A 21,456-nucleotide genomic window follows, 5' to 3' on the forward strand; every position below is an offset into this window, starting at 1 on the left:
GTGAAGGGCTTGTTCCATCCCCTGCCCTCTTTTTATCAGTGATCTCAAACCTCTATGGGCCAAGAGCAGGTCAAAACAAGAATCCATGCCTCAAAGGCACCTTTAAAGTGTCTGCTGGAGCAACACAGAACCAGGAAAGGAACTGCATGTTTTGTCACCCATTTCTTCCCAGGAGCTGTTAAAATGTTTTATAGCAAACAGTGCAAGTTTTCCCATAAAATTAAAATATCAAAATATTAAACTGAACTTGCAATTCCAAATAGTATTCCTAATTTAATTTATATCATGACTTCCTTTCTCTTTTATTAAAATTTATGAGTTTCTGGTTTAAAATTTAAGATGCCTTCTTGTCACACCGAGTGCTCTAGAACAGACCGGGCCCTCAAACGTCTGTAAAATTCCGACTGAATTCAGCACTCCTACGACCTCTTCCCTGACAGCCACAGGAGATGGGCATCTTTCAAATTACATCCACATAAGGTTTGCTCATGGACTTAGATATGGAACTGTAAAAGATAGAATAAACATGGTTAGTAGCATCGGAACCATGTACTACTGCTACTGAGGACAGAGTTACAAAGGCATCTTTTCCCTCTAAATAAATAACGAAAACAAAACCTCATGATCTTTGATAAGACAGTGCTTCACAGATTGTGATGCTGTTCTGAGCACAACTGGGAATACATTCTCAACTCCCACACCATTTTAATTGTGAGGTATGTCAGAGGCATTTCCAGTGTTCCAGGCAGGAACTAAACCAGCAGCTTTTCCTATTCTGAAATATTTTCTGTATCCTATTTCTCTATATTTATTCTTAAAAAAAAAAAAAAAAAAGTAATCCTCTTCTTATTTAATATATCTGTCAACATCCCTGATCAGTATAGTCTAGCTACAAGCAACCTTGTGACACTGGAGAAATTTTCTTCCAGAACTTTAAGACACATAGATGAAAACTTGATTTTGCCAGACGAGACTCAGGATAAAAGGCTGGAAAGGCTGAAGGATATGTGCAAGAACATTTTGCACGTTTAGAGATTAGTTTTTAATAAGGGTAGAAGTCCTCACTGGATTTCTGCATTCCCTCTTTGCCTTTTGCTATTTCAGCCTGAAACTGATGCTGGTATCTGGTTTTGTGATTTTGGTAGGATGAAAAGCCATGATAAAAAATGCATAAGGTGTTCCTTTCCTCCCACCCTTTTCCAGGGAAGACTACCCTGAAGAGGAGCTAAAAGTAGCCCACAGGTTCTATGAATACTGTTAACAAATAAGAATAGAAAAAAATTATCGTCAGTTACTTGGCATCAGGTGTTTCACATGTGTCTGCCTTCTCTCGGCAGCAGATTTCAAATCTTAAAAAAGCTTAGAGGGGTTGCCTGATGGTGAATTCTTCCCTTGGTGTTACCTTGATAGGAAACTTCATGCAAAATTAAATGGAGAGTAGTATTTTAAGTGTTTAGAATTTTGCCATTGTGCAGATTCTTGTGAACCTTCAATTCAAGCCTCTCCTATAGTTTTATAATAAAATCTTACTGCAATACTATACTTTAGGACTCAGTGGATCAGATACAGGATATTAGGATAAAGCCCTGTAGCAAGTTGAAACCCTTTTCTGTCAGATCTAAGCAGGTTTTGCAATCACTTAGTAATGCCTACAAGCACATTGGGGAAGAGAATATGCTTTTTTTTCTCCTAATATGGCTTTATCTCTATAGTTTGTGAACTTAGTTCTAAAGCATGAAGGACCCCTTATAAAGAAAATACATGTGAATGTTAGACTGGTCATACTGGACCAAAGCATCATGCCTAACTAATCTGTATTGTCTGACTAATGATGGCCTTCTACAATGCAATGACTGCACCAGCGGGCAAGGGAAGAGCTATGGACATCGCTTAGCTGGACATCTTTAAGGCCTTTCACGCTATTCTAGACACCATCCTTGTTGCTAAATCAGAGAGAGATAGATTTGATAGATGGCCTCTTCGATGGATAAAGAATTGGCTAAATGATGCCCTGGTTTCAGCTGAGATAGAGTTGTTTGGGGTTTTTTTTTCAGTAGCTGGTACAATGGTGTGTTTTGGATTTAGTACAAGAATAACGTTGATAATACACTGATGGTTTTAGTTGTTGCTGGGTATTGTTTGTGCTGTCCAGGACTTTTCAGTTTTTCAGGCTCTGCCAGCAAGAGGGCTGGAGGGGCACAAGAGACTGGGAAGGAACACTGCCAGGACCACTGGCCCAAACTAGCCAAGGGGATATTCCATAGCACAGAACGTCATGCAGAGTGTATAAACTGAGGGGGGGTGGCCAGGAGCTGCTGATAGCTGCTGGGGGGCTGGCTGGGCATCTGCCAGCTTGTGGTGAGCGGCTGTGTTGTGCATCACTTGGGTTTTTTCTTTTGGATTTTATTCTTCTACCCCTCTCTCTCCTCTTCATGACAATTGTTATGGTTGGTTTTATTATATTTTATTGTATTGCAATTATTAAATTGTTCTTCTCTCAACCCACAAGTTTTACCTTTTTCCTAGTTCTCCTCCCCATCCCACTGAGGCAGAGTGGGATGTGAGCAAGTGGCTGCCTGGTACTTAGTTGCTGGCTGGGGTTAAACCATGACAGTCCTTTTTTTGCACCCAGCATGGGGCACGAAGGCTTGACATAACAACAGATCTGACTAGAACATGTTAAAACAAATTTGTTGTAAGTATTCATTTTATTGGTTTGATAATCACTTTCTACAATGCTGATTTCTTTGCTCTCAGAGTTGCTGCCTGTGATCTCAGGGTTACATTATTTACTTTACTTGCAATATGTGTTCCCTGTGGTGCTATTATTGTCCTTGGGGTCTGGGCTGAAGTTATCATTGTGTTGTACTTTATAGTGCTGGCTTCTGATATGATAGACTCGCTGGTTATGAAATTAATCTTGCCTGTGTACTCAGCATTGCCATCACCTCCGTACTTCGGGAGTCATCTAATGGGCACTATTAATAGTTACACCTTTTGCCTTTTCTCCTCAGTGAGCCAATCTGTGGAAGAGAGATCCTTCCACATCTTGCCCTTCCCCACCAGGTTAATTACAGTAGCGTTTGAGAACTCTGAAAATTTTTAATATCCTTGGGATGTTGAAACCAGCATGCTATTATTGCTAAGAATGCTGAATGTGTTCCTGGTCTTGTTTAAGGTTAAACAACTATTTAAGAATACCACCCAGAGTTCTGTCCCGAAGTTGGATAGTTATGAGCGGCAGTATGTATGGGATAGTATGGGCAAGTACCTAGAACAGTGGGCACCTCCAGTGTTTTGAAACTTCACCTCTGAACAAATGCAGAATCCAGAAAAACTAGTAAAATATTTGGAAAAAATATGCTGTCACCCTGGAAATTCCAGAAAGGCAGAAATTACTACAATGTGCTGGGGCCTGGCCCATGCCTACCAAGCTCTGCTACCAAGCAACTTCTGCTCACTTCTGCTTAAAATAATCCCAAGTTGTGGTGGTGGTATCAGTAAATTAGATGAGCAATGTAGACTGGATAACTCCCATTGACAATCATTGTCCACTGATTTGTCTTCCCCCAAGGCAGCCCACTTCCATGATTTCAAGTCCAATCAGGAAATTATTTCCTGTTTTGTCCACAGAAGAAGTCACCAGTCATCTCTGTCTTCCACTGTGAAGTTTGTAGGTTTTTCTATTTGCTGTCAAGAGACCAAACCTTTTGCCTGAACGCAACAGGTCACTGTATATGGCACAATAGTGCCCTCCCCAAACGCACTATCACCCTTCCCCAAGGGGTAATCAGCACCTTCCCCACCAGTACCCGTAAGGCTTGAAGGCTGGTCTTGTACAACCTCTTTGCCCTAATCTGCAGTCATCACGTCATCAGGGACCCTATAATCACAGGTTATTTTTAGCCTGATCACCTACTCCTGCAACATTCCTTGTTGCTCCCTAAGGGTAAAGCAAGTAAGTACCTTTTTTATTACACACAGTTTTGATTCTGGCCTTCTGTGCTGCTGCAGGTTCAGTCCGAGGATGGGATCATCATTTTCACACGCATCTCACAGCTGGAAGTAATCAAAAGAACTGAGAACATCAGTATCTCTTCCCCACCCTTTCAGTGCTGTGATTTTTATATAGTGTTCCTTATTACAGCTTCGTGAATTTCCTCATAAAATACCTATTTTCTGTCTGATCTGATAGCTGCAAGTTTCTAAATCTTCTGTTTTAGCTGAGCCATGCTTTGTTGTTTATAAGCAACAAATGCAGCTTTGGGCAATACTGTGATCAATACTGACAGCTATGCCTTTCAGTATTATACATTTTTAAGTGGGTACAAGGTAAGGATAAGCAATCCCTTCCCAGAGAAAGGTGTGTGTGACTGTCCCTGCTCTACGCTTCTTTCTATTTTGCCTCAAACAACGTATTGTTTAGTTTTAGATAGGTATACCCATTTTCCTATTCTGTAACTGGCTGCTTTGGCCCATTACGTTCAGTTTATGTGCTCTCTGTTTCTCACTCTTCTGCCAAACGTAGACGATGTGCTCTCTGTGTAAGACATCCCATTTTGTGCAGTGCAGTGCATTTTCTCCTGTAGCTAAAGCATGTGTAAGATCCCTCTTACAGCGGCACGTAAGAACTGAAAAGCTAACCTGCTGCGGAGTACCTTGAAACAGATCGCCAAATACTTTGTGTCTCCGTGTCTTTTTATCTTGTCCCAGCTACTCTGATTTCCTTGACAGTATATATTTTTTTCTCTTATTTTCCTTGGTTCTCAGATGCCTTTTATGAAATCTACTTCTCCATCAAACTGGGGGTTTTTTGGGTGTTCTGAATCTTATAGACCCATATCTTTAAGCTGTTTTCATGGATGGCATTTCATGGCCGATGTAAATAGGAAAATAAATCTGGATTAGTTTTGAAAATGAATTTAAAGCATTTCTGCTTTAATTTACTCTGAATTTTTCACATTCAAGACTAATAATATATATTACATTCTTACCACATCTAGTGAAACTTGTCCCTGCCCATGGCAGGAGAGTTGGTCTAGGGGATCTTTAAAGATCAAGCCAAACCATTCTATGACTCTATGATTATATTAAAGTGTACTTATTAGAATGGAGAAATTCTGTTTTGCCAAAATGTAAGCAAATGCCCATTGCTTCCAGAAAGTTTGCATCTTTAATCAGAGTTCTTTGGCTCTAAATAATGTAAGTGCCATGAGCAAATGCTGATACAGAAAATGAGGAAAATGTGAGCTGTGATGTTAAACCGACTTCCTTCCTCAGTTACCATGGCAATATAGTCTTCCTGGGGGGGGAAATTTCTCATGTTTCAGCTATATAATTGCTAGTCTTCTCTAATATTAGAGCTATATTGAGCACACTCTGCCGGTTTTCTGTAGTATACTGCAAAGCTAAAGAATATTTTCTAAACTTAAGTGTACTTGATTGTCTGGTTGTTTAAAAAGAGCTGGTTTTGTGCTTTACCCCCAGCCAGTAACTAAGTGCCACGCAGCCACTCACCTCCTCCCACTCTGCCCCCCAGTAAGATGGGAAGGAGAATTGGGAAAAGGGTAAAACTCACAGGTTGAGATAAGAACAATTTAATAATTGCAATAAAATAAAATAACAGTAATAATAATATCGTCATGAAAGGAGAGAGAGGAATAAAACCCAAAGGAAAAAAACAAAACCAGGTGATGAACAAAACAATTACTCACTACCCACAGACTGATGCCCAGCCAGTGCCCAAGCAGCAATCAGCGGCCACCAGCTGACTCCCCCCAGTTTGTCTACCAAGAATAATGTTCTATGGTATGGAACATCCTTTGGCTAGTTCTGGTCAGCTGTCCTGGCCCTGCTCCCTCCTAGATTCTTGTGCGCCTGCTCACTGGCAGAGCATGGGAAACGTGAAAAGTCCTTGGTTTAGAGTAAGTGCTACTTTGCAACAACTAAAACAGCAGTGTGTTACCAACATTATTCTCACACTAAATCCAAAACATAGCATAGTACCAGCTACTAAGAAAATTATCTCTGTCCGAGCCAAAATCTGGACAGCTGTGTATAAGGATGGGATTCGGCAGCTGTGGATAAAGCACACACTCAGACAGAGCATTGATTTCAGGAGCATTCATTGTTTCCTGATAGTAAGACCAAGGCAAGCTCTCAGTATTAAGAAAACAAACCAACAAGTAGCCTACTGAGAAACAGCGGTGTCTTCATTCTGCATTCGCTTGGTGCACCGAGTTTAATGTACAACATGAGATGATTTTTGGCTTGATACAAGAAGCAAACAAGTCTCTTGGATCTTGAGGTTTCTGAAAGACCTGTTAGTGTTCCAAGACTGTGAGGAAATTTGCTCTGTGCTGTAGCTTGAAGCACCTGAGCATTAGGGATGAACTCAGTATTGCTTTTATCCTTTCCTGACCTCTTGGTTGTCTGATGAATCTGTAGTCTCAGTCTCCGTCCTAGGCATTTTCTAACTCCAGGCACAACTGATGTAGTGACAGATGTCATCTTGTACATGAGAAACCCCTGAGCTCCATTTAGTCCAATTCTTTATTTCCCTTTCCCCACTTCCTCTCACTCTTCTTGATTACCCTCCTGTTTAGGTGTATTATTCAGACTAGGGACCACCTATTCTTATTCATTTGTAATGCCTGTAGCACGTCCTGGGGCATTTCATAAAGATCAAGTAATCCTAATCACATTGTTATTGATAGGATATGTTTCCAAGCTAATTCCAGTCTCATTATAGTGCACACTATCATGCAAAAGCATGATAGCAGTCTGCTATTTGCCTCAGTGATCCCGTTTTCATTTAGTTTGAAATGCTTACTTCTCTGTTGAAGGATATATTATTGCTTCTAAGTATTAAACTATTAAGGAACAGATTTTTTCTTCCTTTGTCAGCTATAGCAGCAATGATTTGTTGTGCTTGACAACCAGAAATAAATTATCCCCGTTTTCCCCTTTAACCTGTAAGATCTTGCAGGAATATGCCTAAATGTCAAGCCATTTTGGTAACATATACATGGAGTCACCTAGAATCATTTCAGCACCTTAGCATTCAGATGTAACATTACCCAGAGGAAATCTTTGGATTATACCTCATTTCTTGTCTTTAAAAGAAGGTGAGAAATTCTTCAGTTATAACTCAGTTTACTTATACTGGGCCACGGCTGAAATGCTCTGTTGCTCTTTTACATGTAAGCAAGAAATACCAGTTTCTTCTGGATGCATAACAATAAATACAGCTAGAAGCAGTACTACATTGACTTGCCATTTTAAAATTAATTAAAATTGTTTTTATTGTATCTGCCTAATGTCATAGATACCAGATAAAGGCAATGGAAGAAATAGTCTGAACTATTTCCAACTGAAAGCAGCCACGGTATGTTTCTGTATTTCTTTCCTTGGGAAGAGACAAACATACCTCCATGCAGACCCATGGGCATCCTACCTCCAACAGATATGAGGCCAAATGGTGCAGAACTCTGAATCCACAATGGGTGAGGATATAGGACTGTGGTATGGCTACGTAGCAATGTTAGGACTCCACAGTTTACATAAACTGCCTGACCACATAACCGGTTAAATGTGTATTGTCCGTCTCTCCTGTATTTAATGAGTATGCTACCTGGAATTCCAGTTGCACTCAGTTTTACCTGCTGACTAAAGAAAGGCTTCCAGATTCATATTTTGAACATGTGAACAGTAATGTAGAAGAAATGTGAAGTCCCAAGGACATGATCTGCTTTGAATATTAAATAAGTGACTTATGATCTCAATTTTTGACAATGAATGCATTTGTTGAGGTTCTTATTGTGTATATAGGTTATTAAGAACCAAATGTTAAATAAGGACTGTAAAAACTTAAAATTCACAGGTATCTTCAAATTATAGGCTGTAGTTTACAGTGTAGTGTAGTGTAATGGTTTGGGGGAATGATGATTACAGATGGCTGATTAGTTTCAGAAATTTCAGAAACAGAAGATGCTTATTTTAAAGCTAACTTTCTCACCAGTTTTGTTAGGGTTGTGAATTGCACAACCACATGGGATTTTCTTTCTTTCTTTACATAAGATTAGGATCGAAAGCAGTAAGAACTGGAAATCCCAGAAGAATGCTAATCTTATGAGAATTCTATCCAACTCTTGTGAGTCTCAAAGGAGCACAAATCTTTCAGATAAGCAAACATTCAGGTGTTGCTTTTTTCTAGCTTCAAATATATCTTTTCAGGTTCTTTTACAAATATGTGCTGAAAAATATTTTGCCATTTTAGGACTTGTTATTTAATGTCGTGTTCTTAAGATTTGTAAGAAGATTTAACCTTCAGAAATACCTATCTTGCTCATGCAATTTGCTTTCTAACAGCTAATACCTTTGAGTTCCTAAATATCTGTGTAGTTGTGGAGTTCCATTCTTCTTCACCTTCAAACTCTGTTCCAAAAACACCTAAACCAGAAAGTCCCAATTTTTCATAAGCTTTAATATGCCTTAATTGTAATCTTTATTTAGAGGCTTCTTCTGAAAAGAATAAATAATGAGCAGTAGGGGACACCATCACATTGCATCTTTCCTGGGGGCTGCCTGTCTTGCTCACTGAGAGCTTTCCCAGCCCTGTCTTTTCTCTGCCTTTCCTAGATCTTTGAGCATGTTGAGAATATTCTTTCACAACAGTTCTGTACCATTAAGCATGGGTTTTGTTTTGCTTGCAAGTTGACTTTGTCCTTTTGCCGACAGTTTGCTGAATGTGAACGGGACAGCATTAACATTGTGGATTTATTTGAGTTATGCTGTAAATGTTATCCTGTAATTGAGTTATGCTGTAAATTCTGCTTGCAAATATACCTTTATGCCAACTTTTAGTCAAAGGGTTGTCCCTAATCTGGGTTCTTCACCAGGTATGCGAGAGCCAGCACACACGGAGTCGAGATACTTGTTCCTTGCATGTCTGTGCAGCACTGGGTGCTAGGTGGGAAATCCACAACACTGGCACACCTTGTACCACATGGCAAAACATTTTATGCACTTTGAACTTGTTCATAATTACCTTTAGTCACAGTTAATTGTCATTGGTTCTCATGAGCATCATCCCCATTTAAACGTACAGCATCCTTTCTTTCCACCAGCATGATCTGTGGGGCTGGGGTTTTGTTAGGAGGCCACTTTCTTTGCTCGAGGGTGGGACTTTCAGTGTGCTAGTTAGGATAGTTCACACATAGTTGCAGTAATTTTCTGTTTAGTCTCATTAACGATTTGGTTCTCCTTGAGCTTATCTTGTTGTGCCCCATCTCCGCATATTTATGGTGTCTGTGCCTCCTCCTAAGGCCGTGTTTTGTTACCTGTTTGTAAACACTAACATCCCCTGTTTTACAAATTCTTGCATGTTTTTCACTGTAGATACATACATATTTCTTTTCTTTCTCTCTTTCTTTCCTACAGTAAATAATTCTTGTATCAAAAGGAATTTAGGAAAAGTTAGGGAAATACTCCTCTTAGATAAAAAGATGTACATTGGAGCAAACACTTGTGCCTCCTTTTGCAAAAAGCATCTAGCTATCTTTTTTCATCTGTTTATTTCCCTTGTCCCTTCAGCATTTCTGTGAGGAACAGATAATGACTAGTGAATCTGTTACTAACAGGCATATTGCAAACAAGACTGAACGACTTTCCTTCTCCTCTTTAGTTATTATCTTCAGAGTCACATCCTACAGCCTCATGAACCTACAAAAGCTGACTGTTCCAATGTCAAATATCACTCCTGGAAGAAATAAATCAGGTCCAAACTATATAAGGGGAGAAAGCATGGGAATTTAATAAAGGAATTTATTCTGAGCATGTCAACATGACCTCAGAAGTGTTTATCCCATACCTCAAGACACAGGGTTTCAATAAGAAGGTGTCTGAATTGCTAGCTTTAATGTCAGCAAAACTGGCTTAACAGAGAGATGCCGTCACCTTTTAAGCTGGAATATATCTCTTCAATAATGATGAGGACTTGTCATACCTTTTAGTTCACCAATGTATATTTCTTAGCTTATCCATTTATGATTTTTGAGGAAAAATATAAAGACCCTAGCTTTTTTCTCCATCAGATATATAAGTAATAAAAAGGATATATTGAATCTCAAAATCATGTTGAAATAAACGCCTTCTGTAGTAAACGGGAACATGAGGGTGGACATATCCAGTCTCACTAGAAATAAGCTTGCATTTATGAAAATATTCCTGAACAATTCCCTTCAGAAGCATTTTGTAAGCCTTTTCATTAGGTGTCACCATTTTCTTACAGCATCTGAACAACATTTTGTGTTGTGATTTCTCTCTCTTCTCTGAAACAGGAGTTCAGTAAAGCTTTTTTTATTGGCTGAGGCATAACAGAAGATAAACAGCAAGCAAGTGGGATGAACATCTTTCCCAGGATGCAGAAGAATAATTAAGAGGAGAGTAAAGCTTAGAAAAGTCTCTAGCAAAGGATGATTCATTTCAATACCACAGCCCTTTGAGTAGTCAAAAACATATATGATAAAGAAAAGAAACTAGGGAGCCTGCTTATCATTTTTACTCTTTAATGCCCTAATGCAGCTTCTGAGGTGGGACTGGTCCACAGAGAGCTTTTGCCTTCTCTTGTGTCCCCTTTGCACCAGGCAAGCAGCACAGAGCAGCTCTGGGAAGGAAACCTCGCTCCACTGCTTCTGCTTCTTGGCTTTTGACCTTTATGAAATCATGCTTTGAGTCCTTAAACCGAAGCCCCAGGACATTCCTCTGCTGTGGATGAAGAAGCTGCTACATCTATTATAGTTTCCAATATGTAAGTAATTGCTGTGGAATAACTTACGAGGGTATTTTAATTGGGCTGTAGTTTCCTGTTCCTTCTCCAGACTTCTCCCTCAATAAGATGATTTACATTATGTTTTGACAGCAAATGATTACTCACGTATAAATTCAAACTGGTGAGAAGGCATTAGGTGAGAGTGGCTAGATAAGTGAAACAAGAGTGACATCTAGTAGTCAACTCTGGCAAACACAGGTGTATTTATCCGGTAATTATATTTCATGTCCTGCAATGAAAAGCTGTAAATTTATCTTCCACTTAAAATGGAAAGCGCCATTCATTTGTAGAGGTAAAGTACACAAGAATTATTTAAATCTTGTAGCGCTCTTGTTAGGAATATTTAAAACCAATTCAATTTTACAGCTGGGTAAACAGAGCAACTATAAACTGGCTCGTCCAAAGTCCCCCCAAATTTCTAAGAAATAATTAAGAACATAACCTAATTTTGACTACAATTGACTTACTCTTTCCATAAGTTACATGCAGGAGGGGGCCTGGAAATCAGGGCCATAAGTACCAATCAGTTAGCTGAGGGGAATGTGCTCGGGCTTGTAGGCCACAAACCCTGGGAGGACAAGGAGGGTGAATAGATAACAATCAACAGGGTGGGTCAGGCCGAGGAAAGATAAGGGAGTGAGGAACAGATGACACCAAGGAGAAGTAACACCTCGCTGTTAACGGATGACTGTAAAAACTTACTTAAAGTGTCCTTTGTTTGTAGTTAACCAATCAGGGATGGCCTAGTATGTAACGCTTAGCTTAAAGAACCAATCTGTTTAAAGCGCGCAGCTTCTGAAAACGTATATAAACTCGTGATTGTGTACAGTAAATTGACATCTTGCTTGCATCAAGCAGCGTCCTGTCTCTTCATTCGCCACAGTTACATTATCTTGAATTCTCAGGAATGAAATAATTTCCACCATTGCTGGTGCAGTGCCACAAAGAACCATCTCCTGACGGCACTAGATTTAGTCTACAGCTGAAAATGAATAGCATGGGAATCCATAACATATGTACTGAAATCCATATGTAGGCAAGTACAACACCAGTCTGGCAGCACCTGCCTTTTCAGAGGAGTGCAAGGATTGCAATGACAACTGTAGTTTTCTGTGCCGTGAGATTCATTATTGCTGTAGCACTTGTGAGTGTCAGCTATGAATTCCAAGTATTTGCTTTTGATCCTTGGGATGAGAACAACTTTTTTTTTTTTTCTCCTTTTGTTCATTCAAACTACCTTTTGAAAATGTTTGTCTACATACTGACTCCTACACGCAGTAGCACTTAGAGTTTGACTATGATTAAGATCCTAAATTTTAGGAGAGCAAACTTTCAGTTGTCTAAGGTATTGGTGGATGTGACCCCCTGAGAAACTGCCCTGCGGTATAAAGGAGCTGAACAGAGCTGGCAGTTATTTAAAGGCATATTTCTTAGACCACAGTAACTCTCAATTCCTATTTGTAAGAAATCAGACAAGGAAGGCAGGAGATGACATTGGCTGAGTAAGGACCTTGTCCTGCTTTTGGCTGGGATAAAGTTCATTTTCTCCTTAGCAGCCGGTGCAGTGCTGTGTTTTGGATTTAGTATAGGAACAATGCTGATAGCAACAACTAAAACATCAGTGTGTTAAGTCGTGCTTACTCTAAACCAAGGACTTTTCATGTTCCCCATGCTCTGCTAGTGAGCAGGTGCACAAGGGGCTGGGAGGGAGCCGAGGCAGGACGGCTGACTGAGCTAGCCAAAGGGATGGTCCATACCACAGACTAGGGGTCCTCAAACTACAGCCCACGGGCTGGATACGGCCCCCCAGGGTCCTCAATCTGACCCCCGGTATTTACAGAACCCCCCTGCCCCACCCCCACCGGGGGTCGGGGGGGGAAACCAAGCAGCCGCAGATGACTGCCTGCCACTTCATCCACGCCGGCCCCCTGTGTAAAAAGTTTGAGGACCCCTGCCATAGGACATCATGCTCAGTGTATAAACTGGGGTGAGGTGGCCAGGGGCTGCCAATCACTGCCTGGGGACTGGCTGGGCATCAGTAAGCAAATGGCGAGCAATTGTATTGTGCATCACTTAGAGTTCGGGGGGGGGGGGTGGGGGGGTGGGGTTTCCCTCAGGTTTTATTCTGCTCTCGCCCTCCCCTCTTCATTGCAATTATTGTTGTTGTTATTGTTACTTTATTTCAGTTATTAAACTGTTCTTATCTCAACCCCACAGGCTTTACCTTTCTCCGATTCTCCTCCCCATCCAACCCGCTGGCAGTGGGGTAGGAAGTGAGCAGCTGCGTGGTACTTAGTTACTGGCTGGGGTTAAACGACAACAACTCACAGTAGAGAACAGAAGCCCTCCTGCTTCAAGCAACTGAATATCCTAATACTTGTGGCATGTGTCAGTTAAAGGTCTAATTACTTGCTAAAAGTTAACAAATCTTACTTAATATTTTTAAAACCTTGTTATTAATCTTGTTAAAAGTTAGCAGAGCTGCCAGGATCTGAACATAGATTTCCTCTAGGCTATTTGTGGCCTCCAGCCAGACCCATAGATCTGCTTTTTTCCCCATCTATAGGGGAAATCTCAATTCTGAATACAAGTCTCTGAGAGGCCAGGAAACACTGACATAAGCCCTGGCCCCTTTCTGTAGTTTTAGTTCTATTTGCCCACACATTTGAAAGAGTATTTTAACTTCTCTGACATTCTTAAGGGTTTTTTGAAAGTGTTTAAAAAACAATACAGTTTACTTACTACTTCTCAGGCTTTGAGAAAAATGGTGTAGACCAGAATATGGAAATCACATTGTCTGCCTTTAAATCATTCCCACTTGCAGATCTGCACAGTCTTACGCTCCTGCGAACCCATGCTTACACGTGCTCTGTTAAGCCATCTGGGCTCGCTGCCAGTACCTGGTGCAATAGTTAAACATCCATGACTAAAGTGTTAAGACAGCAAAAATACTAGAGGTACAGGTTTCTTTTCATTCACTGCATATAGGTTTACCAGTAAACGTTTTGTGTTGGGAAGCAATTTTTATTTGGGTCGTTGTTTTTTTGCTGATTCCAATGGTAAAACCAAAGGCACCACTGTATGATACACAACCCTTAGAACTGCTTCCTACTTCCAGGACTCAGTTTAATTTTAGCACTGTTTTGGGTATTCCCTACACTTCACTTCCAAGATGCAGTGGAATGAGTCTATCCCACAGCCAAGATGCAGCAAGAAGCAGAGAAATGCATATAATATTCTTTTTATTATGAGTCACTCACTTTCACAAATGAATAGAACCTATAGATTAAATGCTTTTATAATCTAAAAAAGATAAAGAATTTTCACAGCCTATCATAACTTCAAAATATTTTGCATTAGTCAAGCCCAAGTAAGTTATTCACCCTGGAGTACAAAAATGATACATTTTAAAAAATTTAGAAAATAAGTGACTATAATTTTATTTTCCAGAACCGATAGTCAATTCTAGCTTTTCCAAAGTAGTGTTTATATTTGCCATGTAAATCATGTAGCAAGGGAGTATACAGTGTCTTTGCTGTCATTCAAATACTTCTTGTAATTCTCAGAATATTTTATCAATATTCACCTAAACAATGCTGATGAGTACAATAACAATAATTATAATTTCAAAAGGGTTATGGCAATCATCTTCAAGGAACAACATTCAAGAGGAAAACATTCTTGGAGCAATGATGGTTCGTACAATTATAATCTCTTCTACAAGGTTATGAAATTAACATTTATGTTAATTACAGCCTATGGCAACGATTATATTAACAAACTGTTCCACTAATTACATATTGCTATTTAGATTGCATTAGTTTGAGATATTTTACACAAAGATCTGAATATTGCCTATATCTTATAAATAATGAAGAATATTAACGGAGATAACTCATTTATCAACCCACAATTACAGCAATACATTTTAATTCAGTGGCTTAACACAGAAGTATAAGAATGGAATTAGGAACGATAGATACCAATCAGTACTATAAGATTCCTACCTGTTTATCTTTGAGCTCAAGTTTTCCTGTTTTTTTTCTTAAGGAAAGATGGAAATAGAGGAAATGGAATATCTTGCCCTTTCAAAACAAAGGGTTTGTCTAAACAGCTCGTTGACCCTACCGCTGAGCAGACCAGCCTCAGTGCCCGGAAACCTGTCGCCAGCGGTGTTGCCACCATGCCCACACCCTTGCCTGGCCCCGGCTTGTGGCCGACCCCTTTGCTGCCCCAGCCGCCCAGCCTGGTTTGCTCAGGCGCAGGGCAGAGGCCTGGCTGCGCGGCATGGCCACGCTCCGCGCCCCGGCCCGCCTGGAGCAGCCAGCCCTCCCCGCGCCTGGCAGAGCTTGAACCGCCTTGAGCCGCGAGCTCAGTGGAGCCAGGCCCAGGTAGCCCTGTGCCTACACCTTGCTCTGGGCAATGGGCCTGATCCCCCTGACACACACAGACTCCCGAGCCAGCCCAGACCCTCAGAGCTGGCCCAGGCCCACCACCTCACACCCACCCTGGGGGCTTGGACCTTCCCTCTCATCCCCTCAACCAGGCCAGGACCCCGAGGGGCAGCCTGAATTCTTCCCACTTCCCCCAAGCCCGCCTGGCCTTCACAGGCAACCCAAAACACCTCCCAGCTGCTCTCCAGCCCCAGGCCTCTCACGGCATCCCCCTTCCCCAGTTCCCTGTCCCTACCCTGGCCCTGTATCCCCCGAAATAGCCTGTTCACACCCCAGAGCGACTAAATCGCTCTACAGCAAGACCCTCTGAACAACGAGCTCGGTGAAGTGTGCAGGCTCATCTTGCTAGGAAGGGGGGCTGCTGTGGGGGCACTGATGAGTCTCCATGGCCTTGACCATCCCCACCGGGGGTCTCCACCCACGTGCCTTCCCAGGGGCTCCGGGGCTCCATCCAACACATCTGGGCAGCTCAGCAGGGCTGGTTCTGCGTGCAGGTTTGTCTGTACACAGCTCAGCCCCACCAGGGCCTGCCTGTGTACTATCGATCCTGACAGGATCCTGCACAGGCCAAGTTCCTTTCCTTGAACAGTTCCTTTCCTTCCTTATCCTTGAATAAGTCGTTTCCTTTAATAGCTCCTTTCCTTGAACAAGTCTTTTCCTTTAATAACTCCTTTCATTTATGTCGGGGTTTACCCCAGCTGGTGGCTAACCACCATGCAGCTACTCCCTCACTCCCCCCACAGTGGGATGGGGGAGAGCATCAGAGGAGTAAACGTGAGAAAACTCCTGGGCTGAGGCAAAGACAGTTTAATAGGCAAAGCAAAAGCTGTGCACACAGAGGCAAAGCAAAACAAGGGATTCATTCCCCACTTCCCGTGGCAGGCAGGTGTTCGGCCATCCCCAGGGAAGCAGCGCTCCAGCACAGGTAACGGTTGCTTGGGCAGACAAACACCGTAATGCCTGATGTCCCCCCGTCTTTCTTCTTCCCCAGCTCACACCCTCAGCATGACGTCCCATGGTATGGAGCACCCTCTGGCTAGCTCGGGTCAGCTGTCCTGGCTGTGCCCCCTCCCAGCTCCTCGTGCCCCCCCAGCCCCCTCGCTGGCAGGGCCAGAGGAACTGAAAAGTCCTTGACTTGGTATAAACACGACCCAGCAACAACCAAACCCACCGGTGTGCTATCAGCAGGGCTCTCACACCAAATCCCAGCACAGCGCCAAGCCAGCTGCTAGGCAGAAAATTAACCCTGTCCCAGCCAAAACCAGGAGATGCATTTTTAATAGTATGTATTCAGAATAATAGTAGCATAATTGAAATACAAAGGAATTATGGTTTAATGTATTTTGAGTGAGTTAGGGCTTGTAGTAAATCTCAATGAGAGCCATTAAATTCAGGCACAAGCCAAAGAAGCAAGCTCATACAAGAAAATACAAAGCAAATATTCTCAAATACGTAGTTCTGAATTGAAACTCTCATTCCAAACTTCTGAAAGGAAATCTATAAGTAGAAAATGGTATAGTTTAATATTTTTTTTGCAGTTCATTTTGCTTTATTGTCACCAGCTACATCAGTTGAAAGCATAGACTTCCATTTAATAACTTACCTGTACGTGTAGTACAACCCATCCACAGCAGAAGCACTGTGGTGTGGCTCAGCAGTGCCATTTGCAAGCTTTAGAAGTTAAAGATGACCCCTGCAACAGACTTGGTATTTTCTGCACTCCAAATTGCATGCACTTGTATTAACTTCCATGATTCCTGAGACTGTCCGTGCAATCTCCTCCCAATTTTCTTGCAAGACAGTATCCAATCTGTACAGATAAAATTATGCAGTTGTTGCAAAAAGACTTCAATACTTTCACAAAACATTTCAGACTGAACTGACACAGAAGCATTACGAAACCCATGACCAAAACCTCACGGTGTGTTTATAATGTACAGTATAATGCACTTCGCTTTCCAAGTGTTATGACTTCAGATTTTATTATGGTCAAAACCACCTTGCATGTGAAACCCGTAATTTATTATCAGTTTGCTTAAGATTTTAACAGCCTAATAAAAATACAAGTTATGTTAGTCCTATTCCAATAATGCTAAAATTCATAGTCCAAGTTAATGCAAGAAAGCCTCAGCAATGCAAATTTTTAAGTGTTTTACAGAAAAACTGTACTAGTACGTTACACGCATCCTTCCACTGCTCCTCTGGTTGACAGCACCAGTCTTTCTCAAGGAGGCCAGCAAAGCAGGAGGGGAACACCACAGTGAACCACAGCTGGACTGGACGGGGCTTTGAGCAACCCGAGCTAGTGGAAAGTGCCCCTGCCTGGGGCAGGGCGTTAGACTAGGTGATCTTTAAGGGTCCCTTCCAACTCAAACTATTCTACGATCCTACAAATTAAAGATAAACTAAAACATGCTTAGACAGCTAAGGGGGTGATTGCTATCACAGCTGAACAAGCTAAAATGAGCCTAAGACAAACACAGGCAAGCTCAGAGATCCCATGCCGTCAAGTCAATGCAGAGCCTGTGTTTTTCATTAGCCATGGCAAAAAATTATATTTACTGGGTTGCACCAGTGGGACAACTGTGACTGAATTGAGTTCCACCCTCACACGACAAAGATCATTCTCAAGATGATTTTCTGTGGAGTTTCTTACACAAGCTTCTTTCTCAAGACATTCTCTTTTTTCTCTCCCCCACCCACCCCACACCCCACCCCCTCCACCCCGCCCCCATGCACTTGCTGCTAGGAACTAACGTGAAATACAATATTAACTAACATAGCAATTGACTTTGTTTTTCCTACCTTCAAAAACAGACATGGCATTGTTTTGTTTACTGAATGATAACATCCATCTGAGGACCAACAGACATTGCTATGACTACATACACCAAATGAATTTCATCATCACTGATATGCCACATCATACAACTAGCAGAACTTCAAAGCACCTTGCAGACTGGCTTTTTTGTAAATATAAGTCCACAAAGGTCTCAGTGACAAGTATGCAATATTAACAACCTATATTAACAATTTTTTAAAGGAACTAAGCACATTCCTTAGAGAAAACCAGGAATATAAGCATGCAAGTAGTATTTCTAGAGGCATATAGCATTTATTTGTATTTTAGATTCTTACATACTAGTCCAACATGACCTTAAGCACTATTGTTTATGGAATCCTGGCAGTTTTGCAATATAAAACAAACCCCACAAAGAGTATATAACAAAGCTTTTTGGATTTCACTCTGAGTCCAATCTTTGTCTCACTTCTTCCCCACTTTCTAATCCTGTGATTTCAGGAAGACTGGTCCCTCACTTAGGAATGTTCACTTTTAGCATAGCACTAAGAACAACAAAAAAGGGGGGAAAATTATTAAATTATACACCACTGAGTCATGTAGCACTGCTTTTGTATCCACTCTACCCAAAATCCCCCAAGACAACTATCTTCCCCCTCTGATAGCAGATATTGTGTCAGAGGCTATTGATACCTGTGTGACTTTATAACCCAGAAACTTCCTAACAGGACTCCAGAAAGTAAAGTACCACTTATTAAAACACAGGAAATTGCTGTGAATTCTACTCCCAAATGTTCTGGAGACTGACTTTTAACTCCTTTCCATCCATATTCCCCAGTCGTGCCCTTTAGAGAGAAGGGTCTTCTTACATTTACCAAATATTCTCATGCTTCATTCAGAGCTCCCCAAAGGCAACAGGTGTGGGCCACAGGCCCACCAGCTTCAGTACATCAAACATTTTAAAGCCAATATAAGTTGTTGAAACTTTACTGGGCAACAGGTTCAGCTTGGTTAAATCGTGCCAGTCCGAACCAGTGTGCAGAGCACCGAAAACAGGCTGCTGCAGGAAGCGCCCCAACTGCAACTTCACATCCAGATCAAAGCCTATATACAATGTACTACATAGTATTATGTACTACAGAGGTGAGAACTTAACTGGAAAACAGAAATTACAGTCTGCAAAAATAAATCCAAATGCCTTTTCAGCTGATGTTTGCAAAAAACACAAGAATGCGAGGTTGTAAGGCAAGAGGAAAGGCCTCTCTGTTGTAACGGAAGAATGGTTTTAACTGAGAGTGGATTTAGACTGAATATAAGGAAGAAATTTTTTTACAGTGAGGGTGGTGAGACACTGGCACAGGCTGCCCAGAGCAGCTGTGGATGCTCCATCCCTGGCAGTGTTCCAGGCCAGGCTGGATGGGGCTCTGAGCAGCCTGGTCTGGTGGAAGGTGTCCCTGCCCATGGCAGCAGGGTTGGAACTAGATGATCTTTAAAGGTCCCCAAAGTATTCTGCGATAACACATAAAGGGCTGATCTTGAAGAAATGTGCACAATCCAATCTTGCTGCAGAAATGTTATAACATCTACCTACCCCCAAGCCACCGCTGTCACTGTGAAACGTCAGAGTTGAGATCTATTGCCATTCTGAGGGTACTGGAAGGCTCTGCTACACAAGGAGAGGCACCAACAGAAGCATAAAATAATGATTTTTATTATGCCTCATATGACCAAAAAAACCCCACGTTCTTTTCTGAATATTTCTTAAAAAGAGAAGGCTGAGAGGAGACCTTGTTTCTGGTTTTGGTTTCCTAATGGGAGAATACAGAGAAGATGGAGCCATACTCTTCCCAGAGATGCATAGTAACAGGATGAAAGACAACAGAGACAAATGCACAGCAAAAGAAGTTCCAGTTAGATATTAATATCTATTATCTAATATCAGTTAGATATTAGAAAAAAAGATTCACCACTAGGGTAGACAGTCATTTGAATAGGTTAGAAAACATCTCCCTGAAGATATTAAAAACTCAGGCAGAGTCCTGAGCAACCTGATTCTTATTCTGCAGTTCCATTACTACCTAGGCAGAAAGCCAGCAAAAGTTCAAGACTGTTAAAGGTTGAAATTAAGGTCTTTGGTATGTTGATGGTTATTCTGAAAGTTATTCTAGCACCACTGTTTGGTAAGTATAAGAAAATACTGTCAAAGATAAAAGTTCTGTCTCTGCTTCCAAATACACTTTGGAGGTCAGAAACATTCCTGGGCTTGTACATCACTGGCCCTCACTCACACTGTACATTCCAGACGCGGGGAGCACAGAGTTTTGGCAGATGCGCTTTCAGCTTCCTAGCCCCCCCAGGACAACAGCATGCCCGAGCTGTGAGCCTGCAGCAGCTTCCCCGCTAGCACAGCAGCGCGTGTAGCTGATCTGTACCTTCCCACACGGCCTTTGGCGTGAACTTATTCTGCGAAAATTAAGGTAGTAGAAAAGAAGCAGAAAAGAAATTAACAAAGCTTCCCTACCTTCCAAAAAGCAACTTCATTGTTTACTGTGTTTTCATTAACTTCTTTAAGAATTCCGTGTTCAGTTGGTTTTGCAATGTTCACATTGTAAATCTTTTTTTTGATCTTTCATACAGATATTTGAGATTTTTCAGATTTTGAAACCCAAGCTATAACTCTCATTTTTTCCCCACTTAATTCTGTTGTGCTAATTAACAGAAATAACATAGCCTGAGATTTCAAACTGCAAGCAACAAAGTTTGTTTTCAAATAATTCATGCAAGAAAATTGAGAAGGGGAAAATGAAAGAAACCCACGTTCTTTTTACCAGAGAAGATACCTGGATGCTGTTCTGAACATGCTGCAAAAAAAACCAAGAACAAAATAATTAAATACACTAGCACAGGGTAGTGTTACGAAACAACTGAGAAGATGCTGACACCATCAGGTCTGGAAGGGCACCAACACAGTGCTGGCTAAAGAGCACGCCCCCATCCCTGCTCTGAACAGGGCTTCCAGATCATGGAAACCGGTTTGATCTCTGTGGTATGGTCAAGGCTACAGATTTAGGGTCTCAGCCTGATCTAACCAAAGGTGATCAAGCACAGAGCTCCTTGACTAGTATACCTGGAGAGCTTCAATTATATCACATGCATACCTTACCACACCCTTCACGTTCAAAGGAAATAGAGGGGGGTTTCTATCTTTCACAGACACAGAAATGATTAAGATGTAAAAACTCAAGAGACTGAGATGAATTCCTATGTATTTGGCTCAGAACAAATAGTTTCTGGATGCACAGCAAGCCTAAATGGCAGCTATTAAGGTAACAACACTCAATACACCAAAACTTACTGGTTAAAAACTTTTC

At 41.4% G+C, this 21,456-nt stretch overlaps 1 long non-coding RNA gene across 1 annotated transcript; it reads right to left on the reverse strand.

The window, feature by feature from the left end:
- Window positions 1–352: 352 nt before the first annotated feature.
- Window positions 353–13,796, reverse strand: LOC119155551. Its single transcript, XR_005106751.1, has 3 exons — window positions 13,574–13,796; window positions 3,967–4,059; window positions 353–506 (listed from the first exon to the last, which is right to left on the reverse strand). It is a non-coding gene; the product is annotated as an uncharacterized LOC119155551 (long non-coding RNA).
- Between the last annotated feature and the right edge of the window lie 7,660 nt (window positions 13,797–21,456).

Source organism: Falco rusticolus, chromosome 11 (genome assembly GCF_015220075.1).
Source record: "Falco rusticolus isolate bFalRus1 chromosome 11, bFalRus1.pri, whole genome shotgun sequence".
In the NCBI taxonomy this organism is placed as follows: Eukaryota; Metazoa; Chordata; class Aves; order Falconiformes; family Falconidae; genus Falco; species Falco rusticolus.